The following is a 19,342-nucleotide window of genomic DNA, read 5'->3' as shown; positions in this document are numbered from 1 at the left end:
TCTTGAGTTATGAGGAAATTTGTATTTCGTTTGTATAGGAGCCCCCCCTCTTAAAGTTGGGAGGGGTCCCATTTCACCATATAAAATATTCATGCCCTAGAAAACTTTCACATGCCAAATATGGTTCCATTTGCTTGAGTAATTCTCGAGTTATGAGGAAATTTGCATTTCATTTGTATAGGAGCCCCCCTTCCTAAAGTGGGGAGGGGTCCCAATTCATCATAGAAAAATTTTTTGTCTCCAAAAACACCCACGTGCCAAATTTGGTTCCATTTGCGTAATTACTTCTCGAGTTATGAGGAAAATTGTGTTTCTTTGGTACAGGAGCCCCCCCTCTTAAAGTGGGGAGGGGTCCTAATTTACTATAGAAAATATTCTTGCCCTCGAAAACCTTCACATGCCAAATTTGGTTCCATTTGCTTGATTAGTTCTCGAGTTATGAGGAAATTTGTATGGAAGCCCCCCCCCCCCTTTTAAAGAGGAGAGGAGTTATAATTCCCCTTATAAAGAGGGGAGGGGTCTCAATTTACCATAGAATAACTTCTTGTCACCGAAGACACCCACATGCCAAATTTTGTGCTATTTGCTTGATTAGTTGTCGAGTTATGCAGAAATTTGTGTTTCATTTGTATGGGAGCCGCCCCTCTTAGTGGGGGGAGGGGTTTCTAACCATCACTAAAACCTTTCCTGGCCCCGAAAAACCTCTACATGCATATTTTCATGCCGATTGGTTCAGTAGTTTTCGATTCTATAAGGAACATACGGACAGACAGACAGACAGAAATCCTTCTTTATAGGTATAGATATATATATCTATACCTATAAAGAAGGATTTCTGTCTGTCTGTCTGTCTGTCTGTCTGTCTGTCTGTCTGTCTGTCTGTCTGTCTGTCTGTCTGTCTGTCTGTCTGTCTGTCTGTCTGTCTGTCTGTCTGTCTGTCTGTCTGTCTGTCTGTCTGTCTGTCTGTCTGTCTGTCTGTCTGTCTGTCTGTCTGTCTGTCTGTCTGTCTGTCTGTCTGTCTGTCTGTCTGTCTGTCTGTCTGTCTGTCTGTCTGTCTGTCTGTCTGTCTGTCTGTCTGTCTGTCTGTCTGTCTGTCTGTCTGTCTGTCTGTCTGTCTGTCTGTCTGTCTGTCTGTCTGTCTGTCTGTCTGTCTGTCTGTCTGTCTGTCTGTCTGTCTGTCTGTCTGTCTGTCTGTCTGTCTGTCTGTCTGTCTGTCTGTCTGTCTGTCTGTCTGTCTGTCTGTCTGTCTGTCTGTCTGTCTGTCTGTCTGTCTGTCTGTCTGTCTGTCTGTCTGTCTGTCTGTCTGTCTGTCTGTCTGTCTGTCTGTCTGTCTGTCTGTCTGTCTGTCTGTCTGTCTGTCTGTCTGTCTGTCTGTCTGTCTGTCTGTCTGTCTGTCTGTCTGTCTGTCTGTCTGTCTGTCTGTCTGTCTGTCTGTCTGTCTGTCTGTCTGTCTGTCTGTCTGTCTGTCTGTCTGTCTGTCTGTCTGTCTGTCTGTCTGTCTGTCTGTCTGTCTGTCTGTCTGTCTGTCTGTCTGTCTGTCTGTCTGTCTGTCTGTCTGTCTGTCTGTCTGTCTGTCTGTCTGTCTGTCTGTCTGTCTGTCTGTCTGTCTGTCTGTCTGTCTGTCTGTCTGTCTGTCTGTCTGTCTGTCTGTCTGTCTGTCTGTCTGTCTGTCTGTCTGTCTGTCTGTCTGTCTGTCTGTCTGTCTGTCTGTCTGTCTGTCTGTCTGTCTGTCTGTCTGTCTGTCTGTCTGTCTGTCTGTCTGTCTGTCTGTCTGTCTGTCTGTCTGTCTGTCTGTCTGTCTGTCTGTCTGTCTGTCTGTCTGTCTGTCTGTCTGTCTGTCTGTCTGTCTGTCTGTCTGTCTGTCTGTCTGTCTGTCTGTCTGTCTGTCTGTCTGTCTGTCTGTCTGTCTGTCTGTCTGTCTGTCTGTCTGTCTGTCTGTCTGTCTGTCTGTCTGTCTGTCTGTCTGTCTGTCTGTCTGTCTGTCTGTCTGTCTGTCTGTCTGTCTGTCTGTCTGTCTGTCTGTCTGTCTGTCTGTCTGTCTGTCTGTCTGTCTGTCTGTCTGTCTGTCTGTCTGTCTGTCTGTCTGTCTGTCTGTCTGTCTGTCTGTCTGTCTGTCTGTCTGTCTGTCTGTCTGTCTGTCTGTCTGTCTGTCTGTCTGTCTGTCTGTCTGTCTGTCTGTCTGTCTGTCTGTCTGTCTGTCTGTCTGTCTGTCTGTCTGTCTGTCTGTCTGTCTGTCTGTCTGTCTGTCTGTCTGTCTGTCTGTCTGTCTGTCTGTCTGTCTGTCTGTCTGTCTGTCTGTCTGTCTGTCTGTCTGTCTGTCTGTCTGTCTGTCTGTCTGTCTGTCTGTCTGTCTGTCTGTCTGTCTGTCTGTCTGTCTGTCTGTCTGTCTGTCTGTCTGTCTGTCTGTCTGTCTGTCTGTCTGTCTGTCTGTCTGTCTGTCTGTCTGTCTGTCTGTCTGTCTGTCTGTCTGTCTGTCTGTCTGTCTGTCTGTCTGTCTGTCTGTCTGTCTGTCTGTCTGTCTGTCTGTCTGTCTGTCTGTCTGTCTGTCTGTCTGTCTGTCTGTCTGTCTGTCTGTCTGTCTGTCTGTCTGTCTGTCTGTCTGTCTGTCTGTCTGTCTGTCTGTCTGTCTGTCTGTCTGTCTGTCTGTCTGTCTGTCTGTCTGTCTGTCTGTCTGTCTGTCTGTCTGTCTGTCTGTCTGTCTGTCTGTCTGTCTGTCTGTCTGTCTGTCTGTCTGTCTGTCTGTCTGTCTGTCTGTCTGTCTGTCTGTCTGTCTGTCTGTCTGTCTGTCTGTCTGTCTGTCTGTCTGTCTGTCTGTCTGTCTGTCTGTCTGTCTGTCTGTCTGTCTGTCTGTCTGTCTGTCTGTCTGTCTGTCTGTCTGTCTGTCTGTCTGTCTGTCTGTCTGTCTGTCTGTCTGTCTGTCTGTCTGTCTGTCTGTCTGTCTGTCTGTCTGTCTGTCTGTCTGTCTGTCTGTCTGTCTGTCTGTCTGTCTGTCTGTCTGTCTGTCTGTCTGTCTGTCTGTCTGTCTGTCTGTCTGTCTGTCTGTCTGTCTGTCTGTCTGTCTGTCTGTCTGTCTGTCTGTCTGTCTGTCTGTCTGTCTGTCTGTCTGTCTGTCTGTCTGTCTGTCTGTCTGTCTGTCTGTCTGTCTGTCTGTCTGTCTGTCTGTCTGTCTGTCTGTCTGTCTGTCTGTCTGTCTGTCTGTCTGTCTGTCTGTCTGTCTGTCTGTCTGTCTGTCTGTCTGTCTGTCTGTCTGTCTGTCTGTCTGTCTGTCTGTCTGTCTGTCTGTCTGTCTGTCTGTCTGTCTGTCTGTCTGTCTGTCTGTCTGTCTGTCTGTCTGTCTGTCTGTCTGTCTGTCTGTCTGTCTGTCTGTCTGTCTGTCTGTCTGTCTGTCTGTCTGTCTGTCTGTCTGTCTGTCTGTCTGTCTGTCTGTCTGTCTGTCTGTCTGTCTGTCTGTCTGTCTGTCTGTCTGTCTGTCTGTCTGTCTGTCTGTCTGTCTGTCTGTCTGTCTGTCTGTCTGTCTGTCTGTCTGTCTGTCTGTCTGTCTGTCTGTCTGTCTGTCTGTCTGTCTGTCTGTCTGTCTGTCTGTCTGTCTGTCTGTCTGTCTGTCTGTCTGTCTGTCTGTCTGTCTGTCTGTCTGTCTGTCTGTCTGTCTGTCTGTCTGTCTGTCTGTCTGTCTGTCTGTCTGTCTGTCTGTCTGTCTGTCTGTCTGTCTGTCTGTCTGTCTGTCTGTCTGTCTGTCTGTCTGTCTGTCTGTCTGTCTGTCTGTCTGTCTGTCTGTCTGTCTGTCTGTCTGTCTGTCTGTCTGTCTGTCTGTCTGTCTGTCTGTCTGTCTGTCTGTCTGTCTGTCTGTCTGTCTGTCTGTCTGTCTGTCTGTCTGTCTGTCTGTCTGTCTGTCTGTCTGTCTGTCTGTCTGTCTGTCTGTCTGTCTGTCTGTCTGTCTGTCTGTCTGTCTGTCTGTCTGTCTGTCTGTCTGTCTGTCTGTCTGTCTGTCTGTCTGTCTGTCTGTCTGTCTGTCTGTCTGTCTGTCTGTCTGTCTGTCTGTCTGTCTGTCTGTCTGTCTGTCTGTCTGTCTGTCTGTCTGTCTGTCTGTCTGTCTGTCTGTCTGTCTGTCTGTCTGTCTGTCTGTCTGTCTGTCTGTCTGTCTGTCTGTCTGTCTGTCTGTCTGTCTGTCTGTCTGTCTGTCTGTCTGTCTGTCTGTCTGTCTGTCTGTCTGTCTGTCTGTCTGTCTGTCTGTCTGTCTGTCTGTCTGTCTGTCTGTCTGTCTGTCTGTCTGTCTGTCTGTCTGTCTGTCTGTCTGTCTGTCTGTCTGTCTGTCTGTCTGTCTGTCTGTCTGTCTGTCTGTCTGTCTGTCTGTCTGTCTGTCTGTCTGTCTGTCTGTCTGTCTGTCTGTCTGTCTGTCTGTCTGTCTGTCTGTCTGTCTGTCTGTCTGTCTGTCTGTCTGTCTGTCTGTCTGTCTGTCTGTCTGTCTGTCTGTCTGTCTGTCTGTCTGTCTGTCTGTCTGTCTGTCTGTCTGTCTGTCTGTCCTGTGTTCCTTATAGAATCAAAAACTACTGAACCAATCGGCGTGAAAATTTGCATGTAGAGGTTTTTGGGGCCAGGAAAGGTTTTAGTGATGGTTAGAGACCCCTCCCCCCACTAAGAGGGGGGGCTCCCATACAAATGAAACACAAATTTCTGCATAACTCGAGAACTAATCAAGCAAATAGAACCAAATTTGGCATGTGGGTGTTTTCGGTGTGAAGAATTTATTCTAGGGTAATTTGAGACCCCTCCCCTCTTTACAAGGGGAATTATAACTCCTCTCCCCTTTAAGAGGGGGGGTTTCCATACAAATTTCCTCATAACTCGAGAACTAATCAAGCAAATGGAACCAAATTTGGCATGTGTGTGTTTTTGGAGACAAAATTTTTTTCTATGATGAATTGGGACCCCTCCCCACTTTAAGTGGGGGGGGGCTCCTATACAAACGAAATACAAATTTCCTTATAACTCGAGAGCTAATCCAGCAAATGGAACCAAATTTGGCATGTAGGTGTTTTTGGAGGCAAGAATTTTTTCTATGATGAATAAGAACCTCTCCCCACTTTAGGAGGGGGGGCTCCTATACAAATGAAATACAAATTTCCTCATAACTCGAGAACTAATCAAGCAAATAGAACCAAGTTTGGCATGTGGGTGTTTTCGGTGACAAGAATTTATTCTATGGTAAATTGAGACCCCTCCCTCTTTATAAGGGGAATTGTAACTCCTCTCCCCTTTAAGAGGGGGGGCTTCCATACAAATTTCCTCATAACTCGAGAACTAATCAAGCAAATGGAACCAACTTTGGCATGTGAAGGTTTTCGAGGGCAAGAAAATTTTCTACGGTGAATTAGGACCCCTCCCCGCTCTAAGAGGGGGGGCTCCTGTACAAATGGAATACAAATTTCCTCCTAACTCGAGAACTAATCAAGCAAATAGAACAACATTTGGCATGTGGGTGTTTTTTTTGGTGACAAGAATTTATTCTATGGTGAATTGAGACCCCTCCCCTCTTTATAAGAGGAATTATAACTCCTCTCCCCTTTAAGAGGGGGGACTTCCATACAAATTTCCTCATAACTCGAGAACTAATCAAGCAAATGCAACCAAATTTGGCATGTGAAGGTTTTCGAAAGCAAGAAAATTTTCTATGGTGAATTAGGACCCCTCCCCACTTTAAGAGGAGGGGCTCCTGTACAAATGAAATACAAATTTCCTCATAACTCGAGAACTAGTCAAACGAATTGAACCAAATTTGGCATGTGTGTGTTTTTGGAGACAATTTTTTTTCAATGATGAATTGGGACCCCTCTTCACTTTAGGAGGGGGGGTCCTATACAAACGAAATACAAATTTCATCATAACTCGAGAACTAATCCAGCAAATGGAACCAAATTTGGCGTGTAGGTGTTTTTGGAGGCAAGAATTTTTTCTGTGATGAATTAGGACCTCTTCCCACATTAGGAGGGGGGGCTCCAATACAAATGAAATACAAATTTCCCCATAACTCGAGAACTAATCAAGCAAATAGAACCAAATTCGGCATGTGGAGGTTTTTGGAGGCAAAAATATTTTCTACGGTGAATTAGGATCCTTCCACACTTCAAGAGGGGGGGCTTCTACACAAATGAAATACAAATTTCCTCATAATTCGAGAACTAATCAAGCAAATGGAACCATATTTGGCATGTGAGAGTTTTAGATGGCAGAATTTTTTTTTTCTGTGGTGTATTACGACCCCTTTCCCTTTTAAGAGGGTGGGCTTCCATACAAATGAAATACAAATTTCCTTATAATTTGAGTACTAATCAAGCAAATGGAACTAAATTTAGCATGTAGGAGATTTTTGAGTCTTGAAATTATTTTATGATAGTTAGAGACCTCTCACCCCTGTGGTAGGGGGATATGGACTCTCATACAAATAAAACAGAAATTTTTGCGAAACTCAAAAACTAATCGAACTCGAGAAATTCGAGACTCTTCCATAAAACATTAATCAATAACAAGACCACAAAAACTATCTATAGTAACACTAGATCATTCAGGACGAGCCGGTCGCGAGTGTTGCCGGTGACCCGCCGTCGGATGCGCCGCCCACTGGGGGGCTTGCAAAACTCGAGATAGTGACAAAGATCATCCGAGATTCATGATTTATGTACAACACAGGTTAATTTGTGGCAATACGAAGTTTGTCGGGTCAGCTAGTATATATATATATATAGATATATATATATATATATATATATATATATATATATATATATATATATATATATATATATATATATATATATATATATAGGGGAGTGTCGTCATGGTTGGGCCACGTTTTGGAAGTCGCCCATAACTTTCGTTTCAAAAGGAATTTTGGAAATCTAAATATATCGTTACAAAGGTCTAAGAATAAGGTATATTTCCGGAAAGTTTTCAACTGATTGCTTGAAAAACAAAAAAGTTATAGGCATTTTCGTGAAGACAAAAAATGTTGTCATAGTCAGGCCATATTGTACAGGTTGGGTCACCGCAGAAAATCTAAGACATACGTATTGAAATTCTATATAGAGACATGAAAAGAATGAATTCCGTGAACAACGGTTCATATAGGTACAAATACCCTAGTTTTAATAGCATTTTTGCGAAATTTTGGCGATCTTGTGAAATCAGTATTGCTACAATCGTCTTTTCCGAAGTGTACAACTACAATGAAAAAGATAACAAAAATCTAGGTTCTTGTCGTATTAATTGTGCTTTATTTCATCACATTTTACGTGACTGACATTCTCTAGCGATTATTACGCTTCTGTGCTTGAAATTATGGTGGCCCAACCATGACTACTCAAGTGGTCCGACCTTTACAAATAGCGCTTTTGTAGTATTTCACCTTAGCCTTCCCAAACACCTTACTGGAGGGGATTTTTCTATAGTCTTCGTGTGCAGCACAACACACTTCATACATTTTCAAAATTTACCTCGATAATTGCATTTCATGAATCATTTCTTGAAGAAAAGTTCATTGCACCTGGAAAACTTTTTTTGTAAGATTTAGTCACTGAATTCAGTACGGGTGTTTTGAATACGTGATTGAAACTCACAATATTGTGGAAAGTTAGCTGTCACAGTACGAAGTTTTACAATGGTTGTATCATAGATATTATGAGTTACTAAAACTGTAAAATCGTGATGGCCCGACCATAACAGTGGCCCGACGATAACGACAATACCCTATATATATATATAAGTTAAGAGTTGGGTTACATACGAGGAGTTTTTAAAAAAAGGAAACTAAGTACTGCCCGCTACAGTGGTCGTCAATGGAATGGTTTTATTGGAATCGTTTATGGTACTCACTGCCCTAGTCTGTTGCCTAAAATATGTTAAGCCTGCAAGACCTGGCGATGTCACGTTGCATGCACTGATGTTCGATGCCTTCGATCGTCCGGTGTTGCTGGGTATCAAAACTGCTGACTGTTTTCCTGTACAGGTGATTGATCGCTGAGTTAGAGTTGGTTGGTTGTCGTTCGGTGCGTGTACTTTGGATCCGTCGTTAACTTATATATATATATATATATATATATATATATATATATATATATATATATATATATATATATATATATCAATATAATATATATCAATATAATATATGACACATTCCGCCGTGACGTTACAACGTTTTGACTCTTCTTTGCACAGTATTTGTGCTTCAGCTGGGAAAATCGTTGAGAAACCCCCAAATATTATTATATATTTGGAAAGAGCATAACATTTCCTATTAAAAGTAAACAAATTAATAGCATTTGCTTTACCTAGATTGTTTTGGAAAGCAAATATGTAACGTGACGTTACAACGCGCCAGAAATTCGTCTGTTGGTTCTTCTGTTCAAAAACATGAAAATTCTGCTCTCTTTCAAATGTTATTTAAAAACCCGAATTAATCCACCTAGCGGCGTGACCTAGCCTTTCTACTGCCACAATAATCATTATTTAATTTCTCAGAAACATCTGAACAGAACAGAAAAATAATGTTAACACAAAAAAAAATTTTTGCAGACTTGAATGAATATATATATAGAAAATTAGAAATTAACCCTCTAACGGGTCTACAGGCGGCCTTAACTTTCGGGCTTCAGAGCCACATACGAAACTTGTTTTGAATTGATAAAAAAGAAGAAAAACAAAAAGTTATTTATATCCTTTAATTCTACTACTGTGTTTTATTGATAAATACGTATTTTGGTCTCGACGTGTGACCTTCATCAGTATCTAACTAACTTAGACTGTTTTGTTTTGAATTGACAATATGAATTATGTGTTCATAGCAGATGTTTTGATATTTTGATATTAATACCATGCGTTCAAAAGTTAGCATCTTTGTAAAACAAGAATTCAGAAAAATTATTATTATACTTCACTTTTGAAGAAATAGGATATCTACAACAAAATGATTAATCTGAAAATTTTACTATTAGTTTGTTTGGCTTCAATTTTGCAACATATCTGAATTAGAAAAAATAACTGATTAGAGCATTAGATATGAAAAACAGAAATTTCTTAGCTGGTGCTCCTTCAGATAATTATTTTTGCATAAAAATCAATACTTGAGCCTCTTTTGAATGTACTTTCATGAATTTGAATGTACTTTCATGAAAAGATAGTCATTAGCCTGATCGCATCGTTTTTACAATGTTAGAGGGTTAGGAAAACAAGAAGAAGTCGAAAAATAGTGCAAAAGCTGGGCCATAAACATGCTTGAGAATGAAAAATATGATCGACATGATTTCCAGCGCTTGTCATTTTGGATTTATTTATTAAAACATGATACATGACATAAGACATCTGTCCTTTAAAATGTCACTAACGAAAACAAATCTTACAGAATTACTACAGTGCACCGTTTACTTCCTATTTTTCAAATAACATTTCTAATCTCTAATATCTAATCATTGACAAGAGCATCTATTGATGCGCAAAATTTGTTTGAAATTTGTATAAATTTATTTGGAAAAATCAACTCACTAGTATTTTTAATCCTGTACACCACGTTACCTACATGCTTAAATTAACTGCTTTTTTTCGCTTTTTGCTTTTCTTGTACAATTGTGTGTAACAGCAAGTGAAGAAAATGACAATTGAAATCTGAAATCAAAGAGAGAAAAAACTTTTCAATTGAATCCCACTATTTAATATTTATTTGCAACAGATACGTAGTTCGCCTAAGACGTGCAGGCTTCATCAGTGTCTTATTTCAAAGCGTATACGTATCTGTCGCGAATGCATATTAAATAGTGGAATTTAGTCGGTAAAAGTTTTTTCTTTTCTTTAATTTCAGAGTTCGTATTCCACTAAGAGGCTTCAAAAACTTCAGACAATTGGCATGTTTCTCACTTCTCTTGAATTTCAATGCAAATTTAAAAATTGCAAATTATCATCACATACACACATACATACACACATGCATACATACATACATACATACATACATACATACATACATACATACATACATACATACATACATACATACATACATACATACATACATACATACATACATACATACATACATACATACATACATACATACATACATACATACATACATACATACATACATACATACATACATACATACATACATACATACATACATACATACATACATACATACATACATACATACATACATACATACATACATACATACATACATACATACATACATACATACATACATACATACATACATACATACATACATACATACATACATACATACATACATACATACATACATACATACATACATACATACATACATACATACATACATACATACATACATACATACATACATACATACATACATACATACATACATACATACATACATACATACATACATACATACATACATACATACATACATACATACATACATACATACATACATACATACATACATACATACATACATACATACATACATACATACATACATACATACATACATACATACATACATACATACATACATACATACATACATACATACATACATACATACATACATACATACATACATACATACATACATACATACATACATACATACATACATACATACATACATACATACATACATACATACATACATACATACATACATACATACATACATACATACATACATACATACATACATACATACATACATACATACATACATACATACATACATACATACATACATACATACATACATACATACATACATACATACATACATACATACATACATACATACATACATACATACATACATACATACATACATACATACATACATACATACATACATACATACATACATACATACATACATACATACATACATACATACATACATACATACATACATACATACATACATACATACATACATACATACATACATACATACATACATACATACATACATACATACATACATACATACATACATACATACATACATACATACATACATACATACATACATACATACATACATACATACATACATACATACATACATACATACATACATACATACATACATACATACATACATACATACATACATACATACATACATACATACATACATACATACATACATACATACATACATACATACATTGAATACAATCAACATTTGATTGATATGTTTTGATTTCACACGTTTTAACGGTTTAATATACGGTGCTCAAGTGTTAAAGTTTGAATAACTTTTGAATGAACCGTCCGATTTTAAATAACTCGGTTTCGTTTGATAGATCTCAGCAGTAATTTTCAAATAATAATAAAATACGTGATGTTTTACATTGAATTGATGTTTATATGTTTCAAAAATATGTTTTAAATACTATTTTTTCACATTTCTTTATGTAACTTTCAAACTACAAGGCCAATCGTCATGAAATTTGGAAGTTAAGGGTTTGCAAGACTCCTCTTTTATATGCAATCAATTTTGTTCAAATCGGTTAAGGGACCTGTGAGATAATGAAGTCCCATATTTTTCGTATTTTTATACATAACTTTTGAACTAAAAGTCCGATCAAAATGAAATTCAATAGCAATCTATGGGACACCTAGACCTTTCATTTGACACTAAGGACATTAAAATCGGTCCAGCCATCTCCGAGAAAAGTGAGTGAGATTGAAAGCGTTACATACCCACACACACACATACACACGCACACACACACACACACATACATACACACACACAGAAAATGCTCAGTTTTCGAAACTGAGTCGAATGGTATATGACATTCGGCCCGCAGGACCTTCTTTCCATTTCCGGTTTTCCAAGTGATTTCTATACCTTTATACTATATATTTATATAGTAGAAAGGCAAAACGTTCTCCTATGATTTGATAAGAGATGAATACTGAACAACTTGCCATGTACAGAATTCCGATAATCAGTGAAGTTAATTTTTAACGAGCTTTTACTTTTCGTGACGTTACAACGCTCGCTTTACACAGAGAGGGTCGTAGCTCCGTTGTAACGTCACGAAAAATCTGTTCAGTTAATATTCGTCAATTATCGCTGTTGCTGCCTTCTGTATATAACAGATAATCCAAAGACGTGTTGTTAGTATGTCTTTCACTATTTTGACTACGTAATTGTGGGGTTGTTCACAAATTACGTCGTGCAGTGGGGGCAATTCTAAGAAAGTGAGACATAAGTAATAGCATCGAAACCTTAAGACATAGCATAATAGTTGCTTCTGGAAAGTTTCTTCATTTGAAATGCACTTTCCAGTGGTGAAAAAATATTCGGACATTAGGGTGTCCTCAAGCAGATACAAATAATATTTTCTTTATTTTAAGTCAAAAATAATTGCTGTCCACAAAAAATTTGTAGTAAAACTAATTTTAAGAACCTTCGTTGAATACTGAAGATTTCTATTTCTTACAAGAAAAAAGTTATAGAGATAAACTCTTAGGGACACCCTTAAAAATAGTTTTTTACCTTTGTTATACAATATAACAAAGGTTTAGGAATTGGTCGAAAAACACGAAGTCGATCTAAGGCCCGGAGGGCCGTGTCACATATACCAATCGATCAGGTTCGATGAATGAGCAATGTCTGTGTGTGTGTGTGTGTGTGTGTATGTGTGTATGTGTGTGCGCTTCAATTTTCAATCGCCTATTTCTCGGAGATGGCTGAACCGATTCGTCTGCTCTAACTTTTATTTGAAAGGTATTTTTACCTAGTATATCACTATTGAATGGTTTCGTGGTCTGACTTTTAGTTTAAAAGTTATAAGCAAAAATGTGAAAATTACGTGACACGATTTTCTCCGGAACCACATAACCGATTTCATCGATCTTAGTACCAAATAAAAGCTCTTACTATTGCTAAACTTCACGCCAATTTTTATTGAAAACAAACAAATGGTTTAAAAGTTATGCTTAAAAAACCAGTTTTGATAAGGTTCAAATGATCGCCTGTTTCTCAGAGATGGCCGAACCGATTTACGTGCTATTAGTTTCATTTGGCAGGTACTATAGCCGAATAGATCACTATTGAATGGTTTTTTGATTGGATGTTTAATTTGAAAGTTATGAGTAATTCAATACACCACACCAAAATTAACAATAATTTATAATGATTTTAATCAAGAAAAATAACCTAATTTCAATTATTTTGATATCAAACGAGAGGTTTTCACACTACGGATATATATGCAAAATTTCATAAGAATTGGTTTTACCAGTCAAAAGATATTAACCCTCGAACACTCGCGCCAACTTTTATAACACAGTTACTCGCGCGCACAATAGCCCAAAACCAAAGAAAACGTGCGCACTAGAGTTTTGACTAGGAAAACTTGGTTTTAAGTTTATCGAACCTTTGGAAGAGTTTCCTGAAATTGAAAGCTCTATCGTCTGGTAGAATTTGAATTTTGATTAATCCCCCTAAAAGTGAAATAACAAAATTATTTTCCTTCAGTTTCAATATAACACATTAATGTGTTCTGCAAAGTTTTAGAGCATATTATTATAAGAAATTTTGCTGAAGACAGTAACCTTCTATCTCTTCAACGAAGAGATCTTATTTATTGTATATGAATTTGAAAAATCAGTTTTTCTATTTTAGCTCTTTTTGTAATTGTTGTATGACTTTTTCATGTATTACAAAGTTGTATAAATAATAAAAATACACAACTTTGCTGAACATAGTATACCTCTATGTTTCCTTGTTTACGAACTGTAGAACTTTGATTATAAAAAATTCCCTGATTTTGACCCCGAATTACTCGACTACCAACAGACGGATACATTTTAAACATTTTACATTTGCTGGTAGTTTTGCTGCACACAGACACCATTTTTCCATATGAAGAAACGAAAGAAAATTCCAGTTGGGGCCAACTGCGGTACACCTCACATGCTACTTGCTTCGTTTCTGTGATGTCGGTTTATGCTAATCTATTTTCCTAATAATTTAGAGTAATAATGCACTGAATAATTCTGACATTTTGCTCATAACAAGTTTATTGAAGAATATACGTTAATATATACGTAATATACGATTTGTAACTATATAACAATATGGCATTCAAAAACCTGCATATGGTGTACAAAATACAACAACGTGAGTAACCGAAGGTTCATAAAAATTGATGAAATTTATTCAAGAAAACTTTATTGTTGTGAATCAAATAGAATGGCGTTACAGGAAATTATCCATAGTTCAAAAACCTATTAACTAGACCTTTACTACGCAATGTATATGTTAAAGAATAATATTTTATCTTACAACTTACTTTTACTTGCACTTACCCTCATTAGTAACAACTTACTCAGCAATTTTATGAGAAAAGAAACTATCAAAATTTGTAAGTGCTTCTATTTGTTTCAAATTTTGTAAACTTATTCAATTTCCAAAAATTTCATGTAAACCAAACGTGTCGATTTCTATCTCAAATCGCAAGTAAGACGGTATAACAAAGGTTCCTTTCACCACTAGGTGGATTAAATCAGGTTTTTTATCTAGCGATTTAATAATGCTTCGTATGCCTTGCAAATGTTCTAAGAAATTGGTGATCTATTTAAATTGCCCATTTTTGTCGAAAATAGTAGACCTCTATCTTTTCCCCTTTAGAAGCTATCACTGTTTTTTTATTTTTACATGTACTCTTCAAGGGGGTCTATCTCGGGGGAGAGCAGCTATGAGCAGCTAAACTCACTTGTTTTTTGTGAGTTAATTTATGCTGTATTCCACCATATACAACTTAGGGTAGAACACTGGAAAATTTAAAAAAAACTTATTATGAAGGCAACCGTAGGTGAACATATAGAAATAAAAGAAACAAGGGATAGCTCCTAAAGGGAAAAAGATATATCTCTATTATTTTCGACGAAAATGTGCAATTTAATTCGATAACCAATTTCTTAGAACATCTAAAAGGCGTATAAAGCGTTATTAAAGAGATAGATAAAAAAAAACTATTTTTAAGGGTGTCCCTAAGAGTTTGGCTCTATAACTTTTTTCATATAAGAAATAGAATCCTTCAGCGTTCGACGAAATTTCTTGAAATTAGTTTCTCTACAAGTTTTCTGTAGACAGCAATCATTTCTGACTTGAAATAGAGAAAATAATTTTTGTATCTGCTTAGGGACACCCTAATGTCCAAATGTTTTTTCATCACTAGAAAGTGCTTTTCAAAATAAGAAACTTTTCTGAAGCAACTATTATGCTATATCTTAAGGTTTCGATGCTATTACTTATGTCTCACTTGTTTTGAATCCGTCCGGCTGTCCGCCGTGACGTTACAACGCGAGCTCCAATCAGTTGTAATTTAGGTTCTACTTAACTTATCTTCATTCTTTAGGCACCGTTTTAAAGGTAATTATGAGTACAAAGAGAATACGGATTATTAGATTGTTCGAATTTGTACTTTTCTGCGAAAGCGAAAAAGTACACCTTTTTCGTGACGTTACAACGCAAAAAAATGGCCCTATTTAATCCACTTGAAATAGAAAATAACTGCAAAATTACATCCAAACTATTTTTGGAATGGATTCAGCATATTTTTCTTTGTATGTTGGTCGAAAACAAGTGATATTATTAAATGTTTTAGCGCACTGTAGCAACATTTTTAAAAATATCACGAAAAATCATTTATTTCTTGTAAATATCATTTATTTTCGATGCACGTTTTATATAACTTCCGAAAATGCTAGAATACCAATTATGGCAGTTTTTAGAGGTTTAAACATTGCCCAATCATGGAAAAATATTCAACTATGCTAAAAGCAACTTTTATAAAATGTCTAATTGGATTGGGCCCGCGGAATGTGTCATATATATATATATACTAGCTGACCCGACAAACTTCGTATTGCCACAAATTAACCTGTGTTGTACATAAATCATGAATCTCGGATGATCTTTGTCACTTCTCGAGTTTTGCAAGCCCCCCAGTGGGCGGCGCTTCCGACGGCGGGTCACCGGCAACACTCGCGACCGGCTCGTCCTGAATGATCTAGTGTTACTATAGATAGTTTTTGTGGTCTTGTTATTGATTAATGTTTTATGGAAGAGTCTCGAATTTCTCGAGTTGGATTAGTTTTTGAGTTTCGCAAAAATTTCTGTTTTATTTGTATGAGAGTCCATATCCCCCTACCACAGGGGTGAGAGGTCTCTAACTATCATAAAATAAATTCAAGACTCAAAAATCTCCTACATGCTAAATTTGGTTCCATTTGCTTGATTAGTACTCAAATTATAAGGAAATTTGTATTTCATTTGTATGGGTGCCCACCCTCTTAAAAGGGAAAGGGGTCGTAATACACCACAGAAAAAAAATTCTGCCATCTAAAACTCTCACATGCCAAATTTGGTTCCATTTGCTTGATTAGTTCTAAAGTTATGAGCAAATTTGTATTTCGTTTGAATGGGAGCCCCCCCCCCTCCTAAAAAGGTAAGAAGTCCTAATTCATCATGGGAAAAATGGTTGCCTCCAAAAACACCCACATGCCAAATATGGTTACATTTGCTTGATTAGTTCTCGAATTATGAGGAAATTTGAATTTCATTTGTGTAGAAGCCCCCCCTCTTGAAGTGTGGAAGGATCCTAATTCACCGTAGAAAATATTTTTGCCTCCAAAAACCTCCACATGCCGAATTTGGTTCTATTTGCTTGATTAGTTCTCGAGTTATGGGGAAATTTGTATTTCATTTGTATTGGAGCCCCCCCTCCTAATGTGGGAAGAGGTCCTAATTCATCACAGAAAAAATTCTTGCCTCCAAAAACACCTACACGCCAAATTTGGTTCCATTTGCTGGATTAGTTCTCGAGTTATGAGGAAATTTGTATTTCGTTTGTATAGGACCCCTCCTCCTAAAGTGGGGAGGGGTCCCAATTCATCATTGAAAAAAAAAATTGTCTCCAAAAACACACACATGCCAAATTTGGTTCAATTCGCTTGATTAGTTCTCGAGTTATGAGGAAATTTGTATTTCATTTGTACAGGAGCCCCCCCTCCTAATGTGGGAAGAGGTCCTAATTCACCATAGAAAATTTTCTTGCTCTCGAAAACCTCCACATGCCAAATTTGGTTCCATTTGCTTGATTAGTTCTCGAGTTATGAGGAAATTTGTATGGAAGTCCCCCCTCTTAAAGGGGAGAGGAGTTATAATTCCTCTTATAAAGAGGTGAGGGGTCTCAATTCACCATAGAATAAATTCTTGTCACCAAAAAAACACCCACATGCCAAATGTTGTTCTATTTGCTTGATTAGTTCTCGAGTTAGGAGGAAATTTGTATTTCATTTGTACAGGAGCCCCCCCTCTTAGAGTGGGCAGGGGTCCTAATTCACCGTAGAAAATTTTCTTGCCCTCGAAAACCTTGACATGCCAAAGTTGGTTCCATTTGCTTGATTAGTTCTCGAGTTATGAGGAAATTTGTATTTCATTTGTATTGCAGCCCCCCCTCTTAAAGTGGGGAGGGGTCCCAATTCATCATAGAAAAAAATTTTGTCTTCAAAAACACACACATGCCAAATTTGGTTCCATTTGCTTGATTAGTTCTCGAGTTATGAGGAAATTGGTATTTCATTTGTACAGGAGCCCCCCCTCTTAAAGTGAGGAGGGGTCCTAATTCAACATAGAAAATTTTCTTGCCCTCGAAAACCAACACATGCCAAATTTGGTTCCATTTGCTTGATTAGTTCTCGAGTTATGAGGAAATTTGTATGGAAACCCCCCCTCTTAAAGGGGAGAGGAGTTATAATTCCCCTTATAAAGAGGGGAGGGGTCTCAAATTACCCTAGAATAAATTCTTGTCACCGAAAACACCCACATGCCAAATTTGGTTCTATTTGCTTGATTAGTTCTCGAGTTATGCAGAAATTTGTGTTTCATTTGTATGGGAGCCCCCCCTCTTAGTGGGGGGAGGGGTCTCTAACCATCACTAAAACCTTTCCTGGCCCCAAAAACCTCTACATGCAAATTTTCACGCCGATTGGTTCAGTAGTTTTTGATTCTATAAGGAACACAGGACAGACAGACAGACAGACAGACAGAAATCCTTCTTTATAGGTATAGATATATATATATATATATATATATATATATATATATATATATATATATATATATATATATATATATATATATATATATATATATATATATATATATATATATACTAGCTGACCCGACAAACTTCGTATTGCCACAAATTAACCTGTGTTGTACATAAATCATGAATCTCGGATGATCTTTGTCACTTCTCGAGTTTTGCAAGCCCCCCAGTGGGCGGCGCTTCCGACGGCGGGTCACCGGCAACACTCGCGACCGGCTCGTCCTGAATGATCTAGTGTTACTATAGATAGTTTTTGTGGTCTTGTTATTGATTAATGTTTTATGGAAGAGTCTCGAATTTCTCGAGTTGGATTAGTTTTTGAGTTTCGCAAAAATTTCTGTTTTATTTGTATGAGAGTCCATATCCCCCTACCACAGGGGTGAGAGGTCTCTAACTATCATAAAATACATTCAAGACTCAAAAATCTCCTACATGCTAAATTTGGTTGCATTTGCTTGATTAGTACTCAAATTATAAGGAAATTTGTATTTCATTTGTATGGGAGCCCACCCTCTTAAAAGGGAAAGGGGTCGTAATACACCACAGAAAAAAAATTCTGCCATCTAAAACTCTCACATGCCAAATTTGGTTCCATTTGCTTGATTAGTTCTAAAGTTATGAGCAAATTTGTATTTCGTTTGAATGGGAGCCCCCCCCCCTCCTAAAAAGGTAAGAAGTCCTAATTCATCATGGGAAAAATGGTTGCCTCCAAAAACACCCACATGCCAAATATGGTTCCATTTGCTTGATTAGTTCTCGAATTATGAGGAAATTTGTATTTCATTTGTGTAGAAGCCCCCCTCTTGAAGTGTGGAAGGATCCTAATTCACCGTAGAAAATATTTTTGCCTCCAAATACCTCCACATGCCGAATTTGGTTCTATTTGCTTGATTAGTTCTCGAGTTATGGGGAAATTTGTATTTCATTTGTATTGGAGCCCCCCCTCCTAATGTGGGAAGAGGTCCTAATTCATCACAGAAAAAATTCTTGCCTCCAAAAACACCTACACGCCAAATTTGGTTCCATTTGCTGGATTAGTTCTCGAGTTATGAGGAAATTTGTATTTCATTTGTATAGGACCCCCCCTCCTAAAGTGGGGAGGGGTCCCAATTCATCATTGAAAAAAAAAATTGTCTCCAAAAACACACACATGCCAAATTTGGTTCAATTCGCTTGAT

General features: G+C 37.7%; 1 protein-coding gene across 4 annotated transcripts in view; it reads left to right on the top strand.

Annotated features, from left to right (window-relative positions):
- The window catches only part of LOC128732919 (syntaxin-binding protein 5), a 1,693,445-nt gene that overhangs the window by 1,201,647 nt on the left and 472,456 nt on the right, over positions 1–19,342 (top strand). The window lies entirely within an intron of this gene.

Source organism: Sabethes cyaneus, chromosome 1 (genome assembly GCF_943734655.1).
Source record: "Sabethes cyaneus chromosome 1, idSabCyanKW18_F2, whole genome shotgun sequence".
NCBI classification, from domain to species: Eukaryota; Metazoa; Arthropoda; class Insecta; order Diptera; family Culicidae; genus Sabethes; species Sabethes cyaneus.
The sequence above is the reverse complement of the archived record's forward strand: the minus strand, read 5'-3'. Positions and strand labels throughout refer to the sequence as shown.